Source organism: Anolis carolinensis, unplaced genomic scaffold (genome assembly GCF_035594765.1).
Source record: "Anolis carolinensis isolate JA03-04 unplaced genomic scaffold, rAnoCar3.1.pri scaffold_8, whole genome shotgun sequence".
Lineage (NCBI taxonomy): Eukaryota > Metazoa > Chordata > Lepidosauria > Squamata > Dactyloidae > Anolis > Anolis carolinensis.
In genome coordinates this window covers 18,382,379-18,406,857 of record NW_026943819.1, presented here as the reverse complement: position 1 = coordinate 18,406,857, position 24,479 = coordinate 18,382,379, and the positions used below count along the sequence as shown (strand labels likewise).

The window sequence follows — 24,479 nt, the reverse complement described above, 5'->3', positions numbered from 1 at the left end:
TGTGTAGCCACAGCCAGGAGCCCTGACCATATGTACTCAGTCATTACTCTGTAAAAGGTGTTTCTCTCCATGTATGACTTAAAAGAGATGTCATGTGCTGTGAAGCAGTCTCTCCAAGGAGGTAGGGTAAAAATAAACCTGGTTTTCGCAGGATCTGCAATCAGTAGATTTTTGTGGGCTCTACTGCACCCTCCAGCCTGCTCAGAGGATGGCTGTGTAGGCACTCCGAAGTGAATTGGATTTGTTAAATCTATGTTCTGCCTCAGATTAATTCACTGTGTAGAAGCAGCCATAGTCACTACAAGAGGGAGGCACTGAAGATATCTTGCAGAAGAAGGATGGATTTACTTGCCCAAAGAATATTGGGCTAGCACTGCACACTGACATTGCTACATATATTTTAAATCATATATTTGCTTTGAGGATAAAAGTCTTTGTGTTATATTTCTTGTCTGGGGCTTGGTCCTGTTCCTGAACTTTACAGATAATATTTACAAAAAGTCTTTTCCAAAGCAGAAGAAGTTTTAAGCATACAAAAATCTATGCTTGGGTTTAACTTTGGAAATGAATGGCAACCAAGATTGCATCATAGCTTTCAAGCAAAAATGCCTGTCAGGGATGTCAATAGCTCCACGGGGCTGCATGAACTCCTTCCTAGAAAATATGAACACACATTAGAGTTAATTCCACCAACTTGCCAAGCATTCTATAAGCAACCATTGATTAACTGTTGCAATAGCTGTGTATAATTGTGAACAGAAATCATTAAACTATTAAAAGCATTTGCAATAGAAAGCAGTTAGAATCCCAACAGCTTGCAGTTTTGACACCTGACGTTTTTAAAGAATCATATCCACCAAAGGTGCCTCCAGGACTGCCATATTTACAGTGATTAGTGTCAGCACAGGAAATTATCAGATATTAGTTCCCTAACTGCTAGCTATTAACTAGAGAGGTTTATCATCTGTCTCTACTTCCTTACTTTACTCAGACTAATGTAGGCCATTCTGAATTGATTAGTATTACAATACTGTGAAGAACTTTGACTGCTATGGTCCCATCCTAAGGAATCTTTGGATTCGTAGTTTGTTGAGGCAATAAAGGGTATCAAATGCCCCTCCCAAACCCCAGGATTGCATAGAAGGTTGTAATGAGGGGTTAAAGTGGAAAGTAGTACTATAATTCTGCAAGTGGTTTATAAAGCCATATCCTAATTTGGTGTGGGACAACCTAAATAATCCTTTCCTGTCACACTTTTCAACTACAGTAGAGTCTCACTTATCCAACACTCGCTTATCCAACGTTCTGGATCATCCAATGCATTTTTGTAGTCAATGTTTTCAATACATCATGATATTTTGGTGCTAAATTCGTAAATACAGTAATTACTACATAGCATTACTGCGTATTGAACTACTTTTTCTGTCAAATTTGTTGTATAACATGATGTTTTGGTGCATAATTTGTAAAATCATAACCTAATTTGATATTTAATAGGCTTTTCCTTAATCCCTCCTTATTATCCAACATATTCGCTTAACCAACGTTCTGCTGGCCCGTTTATGTTGGATAAATGAGACTCTACTGTACTTTTAAAATGTCCCCATTTCCTCTCTTCCTTCTACTTCCCGTCTTTGTCCCTGGCTTGCTCTAATTGCTACAAAATGAGCTCAAAGGACCAAAGATATGTGCACTTAGTTCAATTCAGCAGGAATAAGAAAGAGGAGGAGACAGAATCCTATTCCTCCCGGCAGGCAAAAACAAACTGCTGCAGCCAGTTAATGTGTTCTTCTTCATTATTATTTTCCACTGATGTGGTTCCAGATTTCATGCAAGAATCAGCAGCAATGAAATAGTTGTTTGGGGATAAAAAGGGCTTCTGTCCAGTCAAGACAAAGGAAACAAATATGTGTGTTTAAATCTCCAAGTGCAAGGAAGATGTTTTTCATTTAGAGTTGAAATAAGCATGCTCAAGTGGGACAGCATTCCAGATCTTGGCAAGAAACATTTAGGACCTCATCACATTGTCTTCTTGTCCCGTCCTAGGACTCTTCCAGGGCAGAGCAGGATAGACCCCACAAGAGCTCTTGACGTAACACAAGGCTTCTTCTGGTGGGGCTCCATCCTGGAATCATAGAATCATAGAATCATAGAATCATAGAATAGTAGAGTTGGAAGAGACCTCATGGGCCATCCAGTCCAAACCCCCGCTAAGAAGCAGGAAATCGCATTCAAAGCACCCCCGACAGATGGCCATCCAGCCTCTGCTTAAAAGCCTCCAAAGAAGGAGCCTCCACCACAGTCCGGGGGAGAGAGTTCCACTGCTGAACAGCCCTCACAGTGAGGAAGTTCTTCCTGATATTCAGGTGGAATCTCCTGTAGTTTGAAGCCATTGTTCCGCGTCCTAGTCTGCAGGGCAGCAGAAAACAAGCTCCCTCCCTCCTCCCTATGACTTCCCCTCACATATTTGTACATGGCTATCATGTCTCCTCTCAGCCTTCTCTTCTGCAGGCTAAAAATGCCCAGTTCTTTAAGTTGCTCCTCATAGGGCTTGTTCTCCAGACCCTTAATCATTTTAGTTGCCCTCCTCTGGACGCTTTCCAGCTTGTCAACATCTCCCTTCAACTGCGATGCCCAAAATTGGACACAGTATTCCAGGTGTGGTCTGACCAAGGCAGAATAGAGGGGGAGCATGACTTCCCTGGATCTAGACGCTATTCCCCTATTGATGCAAGCCAGAATCCCATTGGCTTTTTTAGCTGTTGCATCACATTGCTGGCTCATGTTTAACTTGTTGTCCACGAGGACTCCAAGGTCTTTTTCGTACACACTGCTGTCTAGCCAGGCATCATCCCCCATTCTGTATTCTGATTTGCATTTTTTTCTGCCGAAGTGAAGTATCTTGCATTTGTCCCTGTTGAACTTCATTTTGTTAGTTTCGGCCCATCTCTCTAGTCTGTCAAGAAGTGCCCTAGGATGGAGCCCAGAACACATGGGAGGTTTCCTGTGTTCTCATTACTTAGAATGGGGTCAGTGTGTGTCAATGTGTGGGAAAGCCGGGCAACAACGCTTTCCCCCGTGTGATGGGGAAAGCAATGAGCATGGAATGACAGTTTCCCCCACTGCCCCATGGATTTACCACACTGCCCACTGAATCCCCTTACTGTCACCCGTGTTTGGTGCCGCAATGTGATGAGATCCTTAATGAAGAATTGACTTTCCTGAGTCAAAACTTGGAAGCAAAACTTTATGAGGAGCAATTGCTTAGGTCCAGCCATTCCTAGCCAGTTCTGGGGCATATCTCCAAGGAAATAGCATTAACCTACCCTTGTTTTAGATATGCTGTGGCATTCAGTCTCAGTTTGCATAGATGCAGTTTCTCCAGAAAACTGGCAGCCATTTTGTTTATGAGCCTGTCATGTTTATGAGTCATATCAATTGTGCTCTCCCCGAGGGAGACTTTCCATTAGCACAATGTGTTTTTCCCCAGTGTTATTCAGACTTCACATAAAGCTACTTTCGGCATTCAAAATGCTGGCATGAAAGGGAATAATATAATAAGATTTCAGTGAAATTTAAATTCTGCGCTTGCTCCAAAGAGTTTAGTCTTTGTTTATGGAGCAGGCCACAAATGTATGCTATTGCCTTAAAATACAAGATGAGAGCACTCTCTTTTGTTCTGATCAGCATCTGTTTAAAAAATGCCATTTCATCTCGCTGTTGACAAGGTTCCTAAAATGCAGGATTGTCTAATGGGGATTTCCGTTAACCACTCCTAGAAGTTTGGGTAAGAGGAAGGAATGAGAGAGACATTTGGGGCAGCTGAACAGAACATGCAGGTCATTTAAGTCAAGAGCCCAGCACTTCTTTTTGTTCTGTGGAAATTGCATTGTTGAATTAAAATTGGTCCAAGTATTTGCTCTCAGCAAGTCCGAATGCTTATGTGTGTATTCATTCTGCAATGCGAGGAACTTCAGTGGGATTTTTGCCTGTGACACAGAGGTTACCTACTGCTGCCTTACTGCTGCACTTTCCTGGAACATCTCAAATATGTAAAGAGGTAGACATGTCCAACAGTGCATGAAATTGCTGCCGAAGCAAAAACAAGCTAAGGACAAGATTCTGCCACTTTTACCCACCCGCATGATATCTCTCCTGAATGTTCTTAGCCATTAATTTACCTCTATAGCGCGTAAACCCGTCCTTATTGCTGACATGCCACATAATGCGTAGTGTAAGAGATGTGCTCAGTGTAGCTTCTAGCACTTATACTTACTTACTTTTGAGCATTTGAAAACCTTTGGATTGTTTCCACTTGATGAGTGGAGACAGAGAATGGCGTGGCATCACTTGAGCAGAGCGTTACTTTCTGAACAGTCTATTGTCCAAATTAAGGGCGCTTCTTTGTGTCTGGATCACTAGGTAGCTCAGGGCGGTGAGATACAAGGAGGGAATTAAACTGGTGACAGTTGTAGCCTGAGAAGAAGAAAACGGAGAGCTGCTGGATAATGATAGCTTGGAATAAAGAAGCGTTAGACTTAATCCTCTACCATCTGTCTTCATTCTGCTAATAACCCACTCCTTCAGACATTGCAGACTGTTTGTTAACATTCAAAAACAGATACATAATCGCTAGGAACGTGCCACTGACGCTTTTATTTTTCAGTGATTGGTTTTGGGGGGGGGGGGGGCAAAATTCTGTTCGCCTACACTTGAAAATTACCTAGGGCCGACTCTGCCTGTAATCTATACATTGTGTGCTTTTGCCACCTTCCTGAAATCCTAGTAATGTGGGAAGTTTGTTGTCGAAGGCTTTCATGGCCGGAATCACAGGGTTGTGTTTCCGGGCTGTATGGCCATGTTCCAGAGGTATTCTCTCCTGACATTTCGCCCACATCTATGGCAGGCATCCTCAGAGGTTGTGAGGTATGGAGAAAACTAAGAAAGGAAGGTTTATATATCTGTGGATGGTCCAGGGTGGGAGAAAGAATGTGGGAAGTGTTTCCAGCTAGGTGAGTCACATATGTTATGCAAAATTGGTGTGGGTGTTGAATCTATCTGCAAGGTTTTTCCCATCCTTGGAAAAAGGATATACAAAGTCCTACCAAATGATCTCCTCGCTTGCTCTTCCCAACTTTGGGAGTGAATACTTGGCTTTCAGCCTGCTTGTAGAGGTCAGAGTGGGAAACATTTGTCCCTTTAGATCAGTGGTTCTCAACCTGTGGGTCCCCAGAAGTTTTGGCCTTTAACTCCCAGAAATCCTAACAGCTGGTAAACTGGCTGAGATTTCTGGGAGTTGTAGGCCAAAATACCTGGGGACCCACTGGTTGAGAGCCACTGCTTTAAATGTTTTTTACCTCCATCAGCTCCATACAGGACAAGCAGTGATCAAACACTATGGGAATTACGGTAGGTCCAAAACATTTGAAGAGCCAAAGATTTTTTTATACTAGTAAATAAGAACATAATTTGTATTTTAAATTATATGAATGGTAAAAGGAAGGAGTATGACATATGATAGTCAGCCCACAGTTTAATACAAAAGCTATGTGTCTACACTGACTGAGACATCCCTTTCCCATAAGCAGCAAATATGTTCATCTGCTTGCAAGTCAAGCAATTTTAGTAAGAGATGGACCAGATTGCATTCTCTCCTTGATATCCCTGCTGTAAAGCATTCTGGGAAACATGTAGCAATCATCGCCTACTCAGGATTAGGGAGCATTATTAATTATTCACACGTATAACCTATGCTGTCATCTGCATTAACAACTTGCAGCTCAATAAGTACACAAACTAACACATGCCCATAGACATCTATATAATACACAAGCAAAGCATATTGGGGGCACAAGGTTGTTTTAATGATTCACCACATATCCTTATAATGTCTGCACAATTTGATATACGTATAACTCAAGATGCACATCAAAACAATTTATATGCATAGAATCCATCCTTATTATATCTATATAAAGCCTCTCTCAGGCAAATGGTATGAATGCCTATTACATAGCTGGTTGCCGAAGTGAATTCCATTTAGTCTGCATGTCTGTGTATGTGTTTGTGTGTAGAAATAGCTGGAACAGGGAGGCTAAATCATATATATTGTTATGACAGCCTGCTGTTTGTGATAGACACATACAACCACATAGCTGTAGGATCAGTAATTCACAGGTGCATATGTGAAAGATGAGCTCTTTGATGCGTAGTAGAATGGTTGTCCCTGGATGTGTTGTTCACACTTCACAATTATAGCAGTAGGATTACACTGTAACTGTGATGGCAGCAACTCATGCAATTGTGGTAATCAGTAGTTTGCATTGAAATACTGAGAATTCCCAGCCAGACAGTTTGTATGTCCCACCAACAAATCACAAACTCTAAGCCATTGGTTCTCAACCTGTGGGTCCCCAGGTGTTTTGACCTACAACTCTCAGAAATCCCAGCCAGTTTACCAGCTGTTAGGATTTCTGGGAGTTGAAGGCCAAAACATGGACCCACAGGTTAAGAACCACTGCTCTAAGCACTATAGCCCTATCGTTGTGGTGCATGAAAGGGCCTCCGGATAACTTTCGACCATATTGCTAGTAAGAATGGGTGGAACATTATTTTGGTTTTTAAGAAGATTTTCCAAATACATAAACTTTATCCCTAGGAAGTTCACCCAGTATTGAGGGATTATCAGAGTTGGAGTCCGACAATTTCTGGAGGGCCTCAAAAGACCTCAAAGAAAAGGCAAGTGAGTTGTCTGGTAGAGAATTCTAAATACTCCATTGTTGTAGATGAAGGGAGAGATACGCAAGAGAGATCCTTCTGAGAGGCCAAAAAAGTCCGGTTTATTATTTCAGCTGAGCCTCTGGAAGTGGAATCTCTTCCAAAAAAGCAAACCAGAGAGACGATCAAGGCGTTGACTTGCCTTTTATACATTTTCAGACAAAGAACATGCTTCTACATACATCTTGTCATTAGTATGTCACTTCACATGCTTACATACATGGACGTAAATATGCACAATCAGCATTTTCCTATCTTAAGTACTCTTAAAAGAGTGTAGCAAGTCACAGACACCAAAAGAGAGATCCATCAAGAGGCCACTCTTGACCTGTCAAGCTGTACTAGGAACCAATTCACACTGGAATGTATAGAAAACTGGGCCCCCTTCTCCCAGCTTGTCCTGTCAGCTTGTGCATCCCTAAAATTTAACACAGAGAGAGTCTGATTTTTCTACATTTCACTGCTTCTAATGTGCATACAATATATGTCTAAAAATCCATATTTTTCAGTTCCTCATCACCATGAAACTCCACTATCAGAAATCCTATATTAACTGGGGTAAACAGAAAGTGTTTGCTCCATTCTTTCTCATTTTAATTGACACAGAAGAGCTGCAACTGTAGTCCTGAAAACTCAAAATACTTCTAAAGACAATGGTTCTTTATTCCAAACATGAGACCTTTGAGATCTTCATGAAGCTCACAGAAGACCAGCAGTGTAGCTTTTAGAACAGAGTAGAGAGAAAAAACAAAACCCTTCAAATGTTTTGAACCTGCTGAGCCATGGTTTGTGGGACTAGTAGGCCAAAGGGCAACATTGGATTAAACATACTACTGCATACCCGCCAATTCAGCCCTTGCTTTTCCAATTTGCCAGAAACAGACCCTGTTGTCTTTTGTACTTTTTTCGGTTGCTTTTGAAATTTCCAAGTTTCGCCCTTCTATTCACACGGTTGGGGTCACCAGTAGCACAGCAGGTTAAACTGCTGAGCTGCTGAACATTTATTATTTTATTTATAGTATTTATATTCCGCCCTTCTCACCCCGAAGGGGACTCAGGGCGGATTACAATGAACACATATATGGCAAACATTCAATGCCAACAAACAAACAACATATATAGACAGACACAGAGGCATTTAACTTTTTTTTTCAGCTTCACAATTCCGGCCACAGGGGGAGCTGTTGCTTCACTGTCCACTAGTGGCTGTACTTCCTCATTCCTTTCCTCGTGTTTTGCTGGCAGTTTTATGATGTTGTAAATTAGTTAAATTAGCCTCCTGCATAAAGCGTACCTAAATTTTCCCTACTTGACAGATGCAACTGTTTTTCGGGGCTGCATAGGTCAACAGCAAGCTGAGCTATTTAATGGTCGGGGGCTTAACCTGACCCGGGCTTCAAACTCATGACCTCTCGGTCAGTAGTGATTTATTGCAGCTCGTTACTAGCCAGCTGGGCCACAGCCCGGGTCGGGTTAAGCCCCCAACTATTAAATAGCCCGTTAAATAACATGCTGACCAAAAGGTTGGCGGTTCGAATTTGCAGGACAGGGTGAGCTCCTGTTGTTAGCCCCAGCTTCTGCCAACCTAGCAATTCGAAAACATGCAAATGTGAGTAGATCATTAGGTACTGCTCCAGTGGGAAAGTAACAGCGCTCCATGCAGTCATGCCAGCCACATGACCTTGGAGGTGTCAACAGACAACGCTGGCTCTTCAGCTTAGAAATTGAGATGAGCACCAACCCCCAGAGTCAGAAATGACTAGATTTAATGTCAGGGGAAAATCTTTACCTTTACCTATTCACACTGTCTCTTTTTGTTCTCAGATGACTCCACTTACTACAAATTTGAGTTCAAAGTGAAAAATCAGTTTGCGTTCAATTAATTCAAATAGGGGCAGGAGAGACAAAATCTTACCCTTCCCAATAGCAGGCTCAGGAAAAAACCAGAGTGCCCCTGACCCTCCCAGCGTATCTATCCTTCCTTATTAATATATTTGAAAATTGCCATCTTGATCACACTGAGATGTTGCTTAGACACATTCCGGAAATGTTGGAATGTATGCCTTTGTACTGGCTTAATATAAAGTAGATTAATATTTCATTAGCTCCACGAATATGTATCTTTAAGTTCTTTCTTGAATCGCATCCTGTCTCTACAATGTTATGCATATGATTCAGATTAGCAGTAAAGATGGGGAGAGGAAAGCAGAAGGCTGGGCTTAACGGGGAGGGAGGGATGCCGACATGCAGAAGAAAGCTGTTTTATGGTTTACAATTATCTTGTACCAGCCCTCCAAATAATTATAACTCGTACATATTAATAATTGATCAGTGATGGCAGCCCTGTGCCATGGAGCAGACAATGGAACAGAGGAGTTCAAGCTGGGTTTGCATAATTGTGCTGTGGTTTAAACAGAACAACTGGTAAAATGGCAACCCAGGCGCCACATATTTGCATACACGCACCTTCCCCACCCCTTGATGGAGTCAGTGAGCTATTAGAACAATTAGCTGGTGCGTCCATTAAGGGCAAGGCAGCAATTATTTTATTTCTAATTTATAATAAATATAAAAAGCCTATTTGTACAGCTGAGTGGCTTATTTGTCCTGCTTAAAGGGATCTAATGGAGGTGACTGTTTTCAACAAAGAAAAGTGCTTCTCTATTTCCATTTTTCTTGCTAATTTGGTCGCCCTCGATCTCTAACAATCCCTTCCTCTTCTCCTCAGTTGTGTAATGAAAACTTGAAAGGATGTCACTTTATCACAGCAGAGTTTATCATAAACTGAGTCAGGAACCCATTTCACAGGTTGGAGAGGACCAGAACAAGTGTGGGGAAATTGGACCACGTGTGTCCCATGAGCCTCTTCTGTCTCCAAGTTGGACTTTTGTGTCCTCGCCCCACAGTTTCTAGAATGTTTTCAGCTTGAAAATTGCTCAAAATATTATTTATTTTATTTATTTACTGTACTTATACCCTGCTCTTCTCACCCCCGAAGGGGGACTCAAGGCGGCTTATGCTATGGCAGTAATTCAATGCCAGATTCTTGCACAAAAGAATCAAAAGGATGCGATTCAAGAAAGAATTCAGCAACATGGAATGGACGAAAGATTGGGGGAAATCCAACCCCAAATAGAGAAACAAGTTGTCCAGGAACACCTGGCCTCTCTAAATGAATTCAAGTTCCCAGGGCCAGATCAGCTACATCCAAGAGTATTGAAGGAACTAGCGGAAATTATTTCAGAACCACTGGCAATTATCTTCGAGAGTTCTTGGAGAACGGGAGAAGTCCCAGCAGATTGGAGGAGGGCGAATGTGGTCCCTATCTTCAAGAAGGGAAAAAAGAACGACCCAAACAATTACCGTCCGGTCAGGCTCACGTCGATCCCAGGCAAGATTCAGGAAAAGATCATTAAGGAAGTGGTCTGCGAACACTTAGAAACAAATGCGGTCATTGCTAATAGTCAACACGGATTTACCAAAAACAAGTCATGCCAGACTAATCTGATCTCTTTTTCCGATAGAGTTACGAGTTGGGTCGATACAGGGAATGCCGTGGATGTAGCCTACCTGGATTTCAGTAAGGCCTTCGACAAAGTCCCCCACGACCTTCTGGCAAACAAACTAGTAAAATGTGGGCTAGACAAAACTACGGTTAGGTGGATCTGTAATTGGCTAAGCGAACGAACCCAAAGGGTGCTCACCAATGCGTCGTCTTCATCATGGAAAGAAGTCACGAGTGGAGTGCCGCAGGGCTCCGTCCTGGGCCCGGTTCTGTTCAGCATCTTTATTAACGACTTAGACGAAGGTTTAGAAGGCACGATCATCAAGTTTGCAGATGACTCCAAACTGGGAGGGATAGCCAACACTCCAGAAGACAGGAGCAGAATTCAAAACAATTTTGACAGATTAGAGAGATGGGCTGAAACTAACAAAATGAAGTTCAACAGGGATAAATGCAAGATACTTCACTTTGGCAGAAAAAATGGAATGCAAAGATACAGAATGGGGGACTCCTGGCTTGACAGCAGTATGTGCGAAAAAGACCTTGGAGTCCTCGTGGACAACAAGTTAAACATGAGCCAACAATGTGATGCGGCAGCTAAAAAAGCCAACGGGATTCTGGCTTGCATAAATAGGGGTATAGTGTCTCCCATCCCAAAACCCACCAAGACACAATAAAATCTGGATTGGAGGTCATAAACCAGATTGAGATACCAGCACAGCCCATTAGGGAGTAAGAGGTGAAAATTGTCCCTCACCCTCACTTTCTATCCTGATATAAATCTGCTGCACAAATAACACTCCATCCAAATATCTCTGTTCCTCTCCAATATCATTGTATCCCCTTGCTGCTGCTCCCATTGTGTATTTGGATTAGTCCCATGAATGAAGAAGAAGCTTCCCCAAGGCAATGCAGCCAGTCAGATTTGGTTATGAGATAACACCATTGAGAGCAGAGCATCTTCGCTGTATAACGTAAATCTATATATATATAAAAGGGTAATGAAATTTCGGCCTAGGACAAAACAACAAAACTACACATCCCAGAAACACTAAACTTGGCAGCACAACCCCTCATCCATGCCTCTACGTTCATACAACAAAAAAGAAAAGAAAAATAAAGTCCTAATTAGAGGGAAAGGAATAATTGTTTTTATCCAATTGCTGCCAGTTAGAAGGCTAAGCTCCATCAGGGGAAAACCTTTACCGTTTACCTTAACTACCACCAATACTTCAATACGTTATTTCCCATACCACCATACTTCGCCACAGCAACGCGTGGCCGGGCACAGCTAGTGATTCTATATTTTGTAAAGAATGGCATGTGTCCATGAGGCTAAGTAGCCCAGGGATATGCAGAAAGTGGATCAGGATCTATTGATTAATCTCACCCAAGGGGGTGATAGTAGATAAAATGGTTTGATCTTGGGTTCAAGACCAAAGCAAGCGAAGAGCTGCACACCATTTTCCTCAGTGGTGTGTTTTTTTCAAATGGGCATCAGTGTTCCATTCAAATTTTCTTTCTTTATACTTCTTCTGTCAGTGTAAATAAAGGTGCTGCCTACTCTGCCACTTGGCAGCTTTGTGTTTAGGGAGCTTACATTACTCCAAGCATTGTCACTTTCATCTTGTGAAAGGAAATGCCACTGCAAGTGATTAGGAAAGGCAGCTCCTGTATAAACTGAAGGAAGCCTTTTGTTTTTTCAGCAACTAAAGAGAATTCTAAGGGAAGTTGAGGGAGGCTATAACAGAGCGCCCATGACTTTGTGTTGAATCTATCTTTATGAACAAAGCATTCCTCTTAATGTATCTCTTGCTGCTGCTTGACATGCCTGATACTCAAATGAGACATCAATGCAAGTTAAACCTATATGGGGAGAAAATTGTATTCATAGGGGTTCAATTCCAGGAGCCTTCATGGATAGAAAAAAAAGTTCCTTTAAATGCATCCACGTATATAAGATAATATCACTAAACACATACTTAATAGGAGAGTATCAAAGTGTTAAATGATATGCACTGCTGTTTGCTTTTGTTAGAAAACCAATTGTGTAATGTTTGTCTTTTGATTGCACACTTCTTTTCAACAACAGGATATTAAGCAAAAGATAAGCCTTGTGAATAGTTTTCTCCCCTTTATGTTGGTATTTCCTGTCTGTCTAGTAAGGTATATGGGAAACCTTAATAGCACATATTCAGGCATAATTGTCTTCTCTGTTGAGGGTCATGGTCTTGTTCACATTCACATCCATGGCTCTGGGTACTATGATAAACTGTTTCTCAGCGGGTAATATGTCATAAGCAATGCAGGTCACTCCACTGACTCAGTCTCTACTGGACCAGAACCTGTTATTGAAGGCCTGTTTATACCATTAAGCCAACTTAGAATGATGCTATAAATCCTCTAGCAGTCTGTTTTACTCTTTTTGAGAAACTCACTGAAACCATCCTCAAAAGTTCAGTATTTTTTGTTTGCATTTGTTTTTTAGATTCTCAACCAGAGCTCAAAATGATGGATGCTATTGAGCATGTATAGAAGTGAATTATCTATATTTGTATCATTTATATTAATATTGCTGTTTATGTACTCTCAGTATAGACTCATATTTATTATTTATTTATTTATTTATTTATTATTTACAGCATTTATATTCTGCCCTTCTCACCCCGAAGGGGACTCAGGGCGGATCACATTACACATATAGGCAAACATTCAATGCCTTTTAACATAGAACAAAGACAAACAAACATAGGCTCCGAGCGGGCCTCAAACTCATGACCTCCTGGTCAGAGTGATTCATTGCAGTTAATTGCAGCTGGCTTGCTCTCCCGCCTGCGCCACAGCCCATATAATGCAGTTTATCTGCATTGAACTATATGATATGAGTCTATACCAAGCATGGGCAAACTTTGGCCCTTCAAAGTTTTGGATGGCAACTCCAACAATTCCTAACAGCTGATAGGCTGTTAGGGATTTTGGGAGTTGCAGTCCAAAACATCTGAAGGGCCAAGGTTTTCCCATGCCTGGTCTACACTGACTACATAGTTTCAAACTGTCAGTGTCCTGGTTATGTTGTGTCATTGTAGGGAAATTCATGGGAGAGCTCTTATAGTTTTGTTTATTGTTCATAAAAAAAACTTCAAAAATTTTCCAAAAATTTGAATAATAATAATAATAATAATAATAATAATAATAATTTTATTCTTATACCCCACCCCATCTCCCCGAAGGGACTCGGGGCGGCTTACATGGGGCCAAGCCCGGTCATCAACAATATAAAAACAAGCAGTAAAACAAATCAAACAACAATAAAACAAGTTATAAAAGCACATACAATACATAATGATAAAATCATGGATAAGATCTGTAGGAAACTGGGCTAAAGTGCTAGTTTTGTTGATAATAATAAGCTTTATTTGTACTCTGCTCCTTCTTCCTGGAGGGATTTGAGACGTTCTGAAACTTGGGGGCTCACAGCCATAAATGTGTGCTACAATTTTATCAAGTTTCATCCCAATATCCTTAAAAATGAGGGAGAAAGGGTCTCCACAGATGTTCCCAGTGGTATGAATGGGTGGAATAACAAAACAAAATAATACAGTAGAGTCTCACTTATCCAAGCCTCACTTATCCAAGCCTCTGGATAATCCAAACCATTTTTGTAGTCAATGTTTTCAATATATCATGATATGTTGGTGCTAAATTCGTAAATACAGTAATTACAACATAACATTACTGTGTATTGAACTACTTTTTCTGTCAAATTTGTTGTATAACATGAAGTTTTGGTGCTTGATTTGTAAAATCATAACCTAATTTGATGTTTAATAGGCTTTTCCTTAATCCCTCCTTATTTTCCAAGATATTTGCTTATCCAAGCTTCTGACGGCCCGTTTATGTTGGATAAGTGAGACTCTACTGTAATGAAAATTTCAGAATTTCATATTAGAAACTCAACAGACTCCTTACAAATTCTTCAAAACACTTTAGAAATGAAACTGGAGCACCCAGATTTCAGAATTAAAAACAAAACACAGTTTGGGCATTTTGCGCACCTCTAATATCCACCTGCCTGGTGAATCTACCCAGCATATGTACATAGTATCAGTAGCTAAAAAGAAATGCAGTACGGTTTTGTCCCATAAACCCCTGAGGGATAGACACTTGTTATCTTTATAAGCAACACACACACACAATTTGACCAGTGAGCTGTAGGGTTATGGGTCCTTTCTGCTCAGACTCTACTGCTGACCTTTCCATGAAGAAATGTGAGTTTTGTCAAACAACAGAAAACTCTTTGTTATAGCACTGCCTAGCCTACACACCATGTTTGTTCCTCTGCAGATACAATCATTCTAAATAGATTGATGTGTCGAAAAGGATTTTGATTCTTAGCTTGAATTGGGAGGAGAGTTGGCACACGATGTATTTTAATAGCGATTACAGTAGGGAGATAGTGAAATATTGCATGACTAATAATACCCATCAATATTTATGAGAGACCAAGTGTGAGACATAAGACTTTAGGTTTGTTGGAGGGAGAGGGAGTGGGGGAAAACCCTTGATATTTTTGAAAGCAGATGCTAAATGAAATATTTAGGCTGGCCTGAAAATCAATGTTCTAAGCTCTCATCTTCAGTCCAGTCTAGGATGTGCCCAGGAATCTTTAAAGGGCTGAAATGAAACTGGAATGAAAGCTACTTCGGAGCTTCTGCCTGGGAACCAAATGGTCCTGATGGGGAGCTCTTCCTTATATATGGCAGCACACTGAGCATACCTATCTCCCCTGCTGAAAATCTGTAAGGAGATGTCGTCTCTGACAACATTGATCATCATGCTGCTTATTTCCTCAATCAGCACTCTCATTTCACTTCTCCTTCAGAATAAAACTCTGGTATCTAATCTTTCTGCTTCAGGATCCACATTTTCCAGGATGAAGAGATGTAGTACTATAGGCATGTAATACAATTTTTGTATACAATCTGGAACCCTATTTTTCTTACCTGAAATGAATAATGTATTGGAATCACAGAATCATAGAATCATAGAATAGTAGAGTTGGAAGAGACCTCATGGGCCATCCAGTCCAACCCCCTGCCAAGAAGCAGGAAATCGCATTCAAAGCACCCCCGACAGATGGCCATCCAGCCTCTGTTTAAAAGCCTCCAAAGAAGGAGCCTCCACCACAGTCCGGGGGAGAGAGTTCCACTGTCGAACAGTCCTCACAGTGAGGAAGTTCTTCCTGATGTTCAGGTGGAATCTCCTTTCCTGTAGTTTGAAGCCATTGTTCCGTGTCCTAGTCTGCAGGGCAGCAGAAAACAAGCTTGCTCCCTCCTCCCTATGACTTCCCTTCACGTATTTGTACATGGCTATCATGTCTCCTCTCAGCATTCTCTTCTGCAGGCTAAACATGCCCAGCTCTTTAAGTTGCTCCTCATAGGGCTTGTTCTCCAGACCTTTGATCATTTTAGTTGCCCTCCTCTGGACGCTTTCCAGCTTGTCAACATCTCCCTTCAACTGCGGTGCCCAGAATTGGACACAGTATTCCAGGTGTGGCCTGACCAAGGCAGAATAGAGGGGGAGCATGACTTCCCTGGATCTAGATGCTATACCTCTATTTATGCAGGCCAGAATCCCGTTGGCTTTTTTCACTGCCGCATCACATTGAGGGCTCATGTTTAACTTGTTGTCCACGAGGACTCCAAGGTCTTTTTCGCACATACTGCTGTCAAGCCAGGCGTCCCCCATTCTGTATCTTTGCATTCCATTTTTTCTGCCGAAGTGAAGTATCTTGCATTTGTCCCTGTTGAACTTCATTTTGTTAGTTTCGGCCCATCTCTCTAGTCTGTCAAGATCATTTTGAATTCTGCTCCTGTCTTCTGAAGTGTTAGCTATCCCTCCCAATTTGGTGTTGTCTGGACTTCCAGACAACACATACCATAGAATCACACAGAGGTGGACTTAGTAATGCTTAAAGAAGTGTTTTCTTTAGACTTCCAAGAACAAAATTACCATAAATTTTGGTGGAATCTTTCTGGAATATTCTGTGGCACTTAAAGCTCTTTGTATACAACTGAAACCACATTCAGAAGTCTTGCATAATAATCAGGTTTACTGTACTTGACATGGCTACATCTACCCTTTAAAAGTTGAATTATAAATATCTGTCTTCTAACTAAATACTAATTTGAGCAATGAAGAACATTTACAAAACGGGAATCATACACCAAGTACAGCATGGTTTCCCCTTCCATCTCTTCTTCTGCTTCTTGAATAAATTGCATACAAGCTTTTTTCTTTTCTTTTTTGGTCCAGATGAGTTTATGTATTCAAAATTTTCGTGATCACTGAATAAGTTATTGATGGATATTGCTTTGAGTACAAGGCTTTTTTAAGTCAGTGCTTTACAAATTCATAAAGTGTGAGGAGAGAGGGGGTTGAGAGCTGTGTGGGCTCAGGGAGGCATTTATTACTAGGCAACCTGGACCTCCTTGGGCTTCATATTGCCTAGGACAGCCCATTAAGTTGCGAGGCACTTCTGTGTTCTCATCATCAAATTACTCCCTTGATCAGTTGCTATAAACGGCTATGTAAAACAGAATGTCTTATGTAATTTCCCAATATTTCCAATAAATGGAAAGAAGACTCCCTACTGCTTCACTTTCCCATAGCCCCACTAAAGCAATGAAGCAAGGACTGTATCAAGATGTGTCAAACTTATAGGAACCCCATTATTTTCCTGCTGAAATCGGAAGGAAGGAAGGAAGGAAGGAAGGAAGGAAGGAAGGAAGGAAGGAAGGAAGGAAAGAAATGGGCCTTTTTTCCCATTTTGTCAGCAGCATTCATTCTACAGTATAAATGCACCATTGGTGTGTATTATGTTAAGTGTTATAATTATAATTATAAGGGGCCCTGGTGGCACAGTGTGTTAAAGCGCTGAGCTGCTGAACTTGCGGACCAAAAGGTGCCAGGTTCAAATCCCGGGAGCGGAATGAGCGCCTGCTGTTAGCCCCAGCTCCTGCCAACCTAGCAGTTCGAAAACATGCAATTGTGAGTAGATCAATAGGTACTGCTCCGGTGGGAAGGTAACGGCGCTCCATGCAGTCATGCCGGCCACATGACCTTGGAGGTGTCTACGGACAACGCCGGCTCTTCGGCTTAGAAATGGAGATGAGCACCAACCCCCAGAGTCAGACATGACTGGACTTTACGTCAGGGGAAAACCTTTACCTTACCTTATGCCTACCATACGCAACTTTGTGCCCTCAAGCTTTTTTTCCAAGCTTGAAATGTCATAATTCCCTGTCAGCATAGCCAATAGGATTTTTGGAAATTGTTGGGCAAGGTTGGGGAAGGAATAAAGAAAGCTAAAAAGTACCAGATAATAACTGGTCTTCTTCAAATGATTATGAATATACGTGTATAATGCACATCCATATAAATCGTCAGTAGACTTATGGCAACTGATAAATTTTATAGTATTTACTTAGGCAAATAATACTCAGATGTGATTTTACTACAGTAGAGTCTCACTTATCCAACGTTCTGGATTATCCAACGCATTTTTGTAGTCAATGCTTTCAATACATCTTGATATTTTGGTGCTAAATTCATAAATACAGTAATTATTACATAGCATTACAGCGTATTGAACTACTTTTTCTGTCAAATTTGTTGTAAAACATGATGTTTTGGTGCTTAATTTGTAAAATCATAACCTAATTTGATGTTTAATAGGCTTTTCCTTAATCCCTCCTTATTATCCAACATATTCGCTTATCCAACATTCTGCCGGCCCATTTATATTGGATAAGTGAGAATCTACTGTACTTCCCTCCTCTGAAATGCAGTCTACGGCACCTAGTATTCATTGGCAGTCTCCCATCCAAGTACTAATCAGATTAGATGAGTTACAAAACATTTTTGTTACGGGTTGCTTTTGTTTTCCCAATATTTCAATGAATAACTTATTCCACAGGGTAGAATGGAAGCACCATTGGATAAATATTTCTATTATCTTGCCTTGAACATTTTGCTCCCAAAGACTCTGAGGTAATGAAGCAACAGTAATGTGGTTTCCTTATACCGGTTTGAAGCATCTGTTCTGGGACCACTGGGTGGGGTCATGGTTCATCACAACAGTTATTGAAAGGAAGAGGTAGGTAAGGCCGGGATAATAACAACAGAAATTGATGCAAGGATAAAGCCTTGGGATTAAGATGAGACAGGTAATTCTCTATAGTCTCCCAAAAGCTCACTGGGAGATATCAATTCTTGATTTCCAGATGACTGAAAAGTGGAAATTTGTTCTTCATCCTAAAAGAACAGATAACAACTAAATGAAATTTTACTCCCATGGGTTTTTCAAGGTTTGTCATGGATAATCATTAAGGTTTTTTTTTCCTGTGTTGACAAGTCTTGCATTTGAAATTGTAAAGTGTGTCTGAAATTGAAGAAGCTGTTCTGGAAACTGCTCCTCCTTTCTTGCCAGCACCACTGAATTGGAAGGGAACCAGAGAAAGCATTTAGTAAATACAGTAGAGTCTCACTTATCCAACATTCTGGATTATCCAACGCATTTTTGTAGTCAATGTTTTCAATATATCATGATATTTTGGTGCTAAATTCATAAATACAGTAATTACTACATAGCATTACTGCATATTGAACTACTTTTTCTGCCAAATTTGTTGTCTAACATGATGTTTTGGTGCTTCATTTGTAAAATCATAACCTAATTTTATGTTTAATAGGCTTTTCCTCAATGCCTCCTTATTATCCAACATATTCGCTTATCCAACATTCTACCGGCCTGTTTATGTTGGATAAGTGAGACTCTACTGTAGTGTTATACCTTTGTGTGTTGCCTAAGCTTTTGCAAATGGAATAAGAGTAGAGATAGTGTGGGGAACATGAAGAAATGTAGTGTCGCCATGGAAGTTACCAGCCATGCAATGGCTGGTAAATTCTTGCAATGATTTTTAGGGTTTTAAAAAGAAAATTGCAACCTTTTTTCATATTTCCTTCATTTAAATCAAAGCTGTCTTCTTGGTAAGGTTCTCACATCTGTTTCAGCTAATTGTCCTACTGAGAAATTTCCTCCACATGATAGACCAAATGTAAGCTCCCAGTCCAGACCATTCCCTCTTCCCCAGATAGTTTTCAATGATTTGTTTATTTTCCTTATTCTAAAATATTGACATTTGCCCTTTTAAAGTTTGGTGGGTGTTTTTGCCCCACCCTTTTGTCTTTGGTCTCATGCACCATTAGAATACAGTCTTCAGAACTTATGTATGCATTACAAATGTATAAGAAATCCCACCCCCCACCTTCTAATGTTTTCACAGACAGCATGAATGAGATCGTCTTTGCACATAGCACTCAAAGATCAGAATTCATTCAGGATCATACTCTCACACACAAGTCGCACTATGCATGCAGGTCCAAAAAAGTCACCATTATACAATGGGTATCTTGTGCTAATAGCACCTGAAGTCATTGTACATCTTATACTTTCCATTTTGGTGCATTTTGGTTGTGCATCCTATCTTGTGATTATGCATTGTGGATTGGTATCCTATTCTGCATTGTTGTGATATATGGCAAAATGGCACCTTGTCATTGTGATGATTTGCTTAATGGGGTTGTTGTATGTCTTTTGGGCTGTGTGGCCATGTTCCAGAAGTATTCTCTCCTGACGTTTTGCCCACATCTATGGCAGACATCCTCAGAGGTTGTGAGGTATGGATAAACAAGACAAGGAAAGGAAAATATATATATCTGTGGAGAGTCCAGGGTGTGGCAAGAGTTCTTTGTCACTGGGAAGCCAGCATTAATGTTTCAGTTAATCACCCTAATTAGCATTGGAAAGGTTTTTGTCTCTTGCCTGGGGGGATCCTTTGTTCAGTCAATAGCCATCCTTGGGGCTCCTCTGCCTTCAGAGTGTTGGTTCCCATCTACTGTTTTGATTTTAGAGTTTTTTTTAATACTGGTAGCCAGATTTTGTTCATTTTCATGGTTTCCTCCTTTCTGTTGAAGTTGTCCACATGCTTGTGGATTTCAATGGCTTCTCTGTGTAGGCTGACATGATAGTTGTTGGAGTGGTCCAGCATTTCTGTGTTCTCAAATAATATCCTGTGTCCAGGCTGGTTCATCAAGTGCTCTGCTATGGGTTGACTTCTCTGGTTGAATTAGTCTGCAGTGCCTTTCATGTTCTTTGACTCTTGTTTGGGCAATGCTGCGTTTGGTGGTCCCTATGTAGACTTGTCCACAGCTGCATGGTATCCAGTAGACTCCTGCAGAGGAGAGAGGATCCCTCTTGTCTTTCGCTGACTGTAGCATTTGTTGGATTTTCTTTGTGGGTCTGTAGATGGTTTGTAGGTTGTGCTTCTTCATCAGTTTGCCTATGCGGTCAGTGGTTCCCTTGATGTATGGTAAGAACACCTTTCCTCTGGGTGGATCTTTGTCTTGACTCTCATGGCTTGTTCTTGGCCTTGCAGCTCTTCTGATGTCTGTGGTGGAGTCTCCATTGGCCCGTAGAGCCCAGTTTAGGTGGTTTAGTTCATCTTGGAGGAGGTGAGGTTCGTAGATTCTTTGTGCACGGTCTGTCAGGGCTTTGATTGTGCTCCTTTTTTGACTTGGGTGATGGTTGGAGTTTTTATGAAGGTATCTATCGCTGTGTGTAGGTTTTCTGTAAACTGTGCGGCCCAATTGTTGATTGGTTTTGCGGATGACCAGAACATCTAGAAATGGCAGTTTTCCTTCCTTTTCTTTTTCCTTAATATTGCTTAATGTTGCTATTCTTCATGGAGTTTGTGCAGTATTTCCATGACATATGTCCACATGCAGTTATTTATACTATGCTACACAGATATTGGATTGAGACAGATGATAGGTGCCAAGGAGGGGAACACTTATGAAGCCAAGAGGTAAAAGTCTTTCCCTTAGTCCAATTGTCCTCCTCCTTCATGTTCATCTAGTACAGTGGTTCTCAACCTGGGCTCCCCAGATGTTTTTGGCCTTCAACTCCCAGAAATCCTAACAGCTGGTAAACTGGCTGGGATTTCTGGGCGTTGTAGGCCAAAAACATCTGGGAACTCCAGGTTGAGAACCACTGGTCCAGTACCTGAGGACCCCATTCCGATAGGCCTAAGGAGATGTAGACTATAAATGCCCTTCTTTCGAGGAGCATCAGCAAGCGGTACTTTCCGCCTGCAGCAGGAGCTATTTGTCCTTCTCTCAGCCATCTCACATGTAACTCTTCTTAGAATTCCTCTGGAGGTGTAATAAAAACAGATTGAGTACAATGTAGGCTTATATCTTGTCAACTATTCCCATTTGGGTGGAAAAATTTGCCTCTGGTGAGTGACAACACTTTTCAGCCCATAGCCTTCAGCATTGAAGCTGATTGCTAGTCATCTCTCTGATGAATAATATACCATCATGAATATGTCTGTGCATACATCTTCTATTCCTATAGGGTAGATTTAATGTTATCTTAAGGCGGCCTGCTCCTGAGATGAAGAGATTATTTCAAACCTGCAGCCCACAAGCGTAGCCATTGGTTTCAAATGGCATTAAGTTTCATTATAACAAATAAACAGTGCAATGACATTTATAAGTTACCGGAGAGCACAACAACACAAATATGAAGCAGATAAACTATGTTTGATCCAAATAATTACTGCAGGCAATATCGAGCCTAGTCGGAGCTGACAGCTGGGTGCTGAGTAATTTATAGGGTTGCATAAGGCAGTGAGCTGCAAACCGCTTTTTAAAAATTATTATGATTACCATGTCCCTTTCTTTTTGTCTCAGGTGCCTAAAAGGGTTAGGAGTAGCACCTTGTTTAAGTTGGAACCAATAACATCACAGCAGAAGTAGCAGCAGATGTAAATAGAAGGGTCAAATTGGAAATCTTAGCCCAGCTTCTCTTTTTCCTAAGGAAGCAGATTTGATTTTCTTTTCCCGTTAACTCATGTGGTTTTACATACAAAAACAAAGCCAGGCAACAAGTGCATCGCTGGAGATTCTATTTGCAACATTCAGAAATTAATGAAGACAGACGCCTGAGCTTCTTGCAGTCAAAAGCAGCTCTGTATTTCATGGCTCACAACTGCCCCTCAAATAATTCTGTCATGATGTGATTGACCTCATAATTTTGTTGACAGAGACGCAACAAACAGTGGCTCTGTCAACAAAACATACAGTGGCCTAAATCCTATTAGCAGTTCAAATGTATGCATAACAATTGAATCAGTACAATTTTATGTAAGGGTTGATGGGCCCCTTTTGGTGGCGCAGTATGTTAAAGCACTGAGCTGTTGAACTTGCAGACCAAAAGGTCCCAGGTTCAAATCCCGGGAGCAGAATGAGCGCCCGCTGTTAGCCCCTAGCAGTTCAAAAACATGCAAATGTGAGTAGATCAATAGGTACCACTCCGGTGGGAAGGTAACAGTGCTCCATGCAGTCATGCCGGCCACATGACCTTGGAGGTGTCTATGGACAATGCCGACTCTTCAGCTTAGAAATGGAGATGAGCACCAACCCCCAGAGTCGGTCACAACTGGACTTAACATCAGGGGAAAACCTTTACCTTTACCTGATGCATTATTCAACAGCCGATCCAACAGCAATTGGGACTAATCAATAGGATTCCAGCCAGGTAGTCAACAAATTAACACCCACACCTACATACATTTGCATGCCAAAATTGTGAAGATACTGCCTGAGAGCAACAAATACGAAGTGGGGAGCTATAATATTATTAGGAAGATAGTCAGGATACAGACTGTTGGTGGGAACCCAAGCTAACAGTCGTCTGACCTGTGCCAGTAGCTTGTGAGCAGATAGAGATATCTTGCTTAGTCTTGCTTTCTGATATCAACAAGTACAGGAAGTTACAAGCCTACTCAGAGGCCAAAGGAGAGGGCTCTTTGATCATGGCATGGGGCAGAGATCAGAGCCAGCCTGACTTTTGGGTAAAGTGAGGCATCTACCTTGTACATCAGACGCCTGAAGGGAAGTGGAGTCTTATTTGGACTATGATTCATCAACTCCAGCTGTTTCCCTTTTTGGACAGTTGCTTCTGGTGCTCAATTTATCTGAACCCCCTGCTTCAAATGTTGTGGAAGATAGAATTGTATAGTAGTAAACTTCATATTATCTAGGAACTATGTAAAAAAAAAATAGACAACACAGTTGTGCAAGATCCTTTTCTTTTTCTTTTGTAACCCCATTGTAGTTTGGTGATGCCTGAAGCATGGGTTTTTATTAGCAGCAGCAGCAACAACATTTTACATACAGCTGTCTTTTGCTTGGCTTGTGACTATGTGATTTAAAAGGTTGTCCTGAACCCGATCCACAACAGATCTAAATGAAGAATAGAAGAAATACAGTAATCATACATAGCCTTGCTACGTTTTATCATTTTATTCAGGATAATAAAAGCCTAGCATGATAGCCTCTTTCCCTTCTTATTTTCCCAACACTAACATCCTCCAGTATGAGCCATTTCCACAGCTTTAGGGAAAGTGGAAAGGAGATGAAAGAAATCCGGCACAGAAGATGTTACCTTTGGAGAAACTTTCCATTTCTATGATGTGCTTGAAGAACATCTATATATATAAAAGGAGAATGGCATCGCTCCACCGGGCAAAACAACAAAACTAAAGGCCCCCCAACCTAGAAAATTGACAACACAACCCCTCACCCACGTCTCTATGTTCTTACAAGCAAACTACACATCCCTAACCTCCATGGGGCCAAAACAACCCCAAAAACCGGAATGCACCCCTTTGTGACCCACCTTGATTGACACTAAACAGCCTTGCAGCTTCAAAACCAGGCTGCCTCCTAGGCCACAGCAAAAACAAAAACAAAACAAAAACACCACTTCAGTGTGAATTTTAAATCATTGTGTAGAAGGGGCTTCATATAATCCTGTTCCAGGCAAATCATATAACATATAATGTATAATAATTACTGTGCTCTAATAGTAATACACAACAATATAATCTCTAAAATCAGGACACTAAATAAACAACAACACTCAGAACACAGGGGAATTTCACACAGGAAACAACCAGGCCCAGCTAACACCTCCCAACAAAGGATTCCCTCATGCAGGAAGCAGCCAGGCTTGGAAGCTACAAGACAATTCAATGCTAAACGACTTAGCCAACATGTCCCAGTAAAG

At 41.2% G+C, this 24,479-nt stretch overlaps 1 protein-coding gene across 4 annotated transcripts in view; it reads left to right on the top strand.

The window, feature by feature from the left end:
• kirrel3 (kirre like nephrin family adhesion molecule 3) overlaps positions 1-24,479 on the top strand; it is a 960,216-nt gene that overhangs the window by 552,740 nt on the left and 382,997 nt on the right. The gene's annotated exons all lie outside the window — the stretch shown is intronic.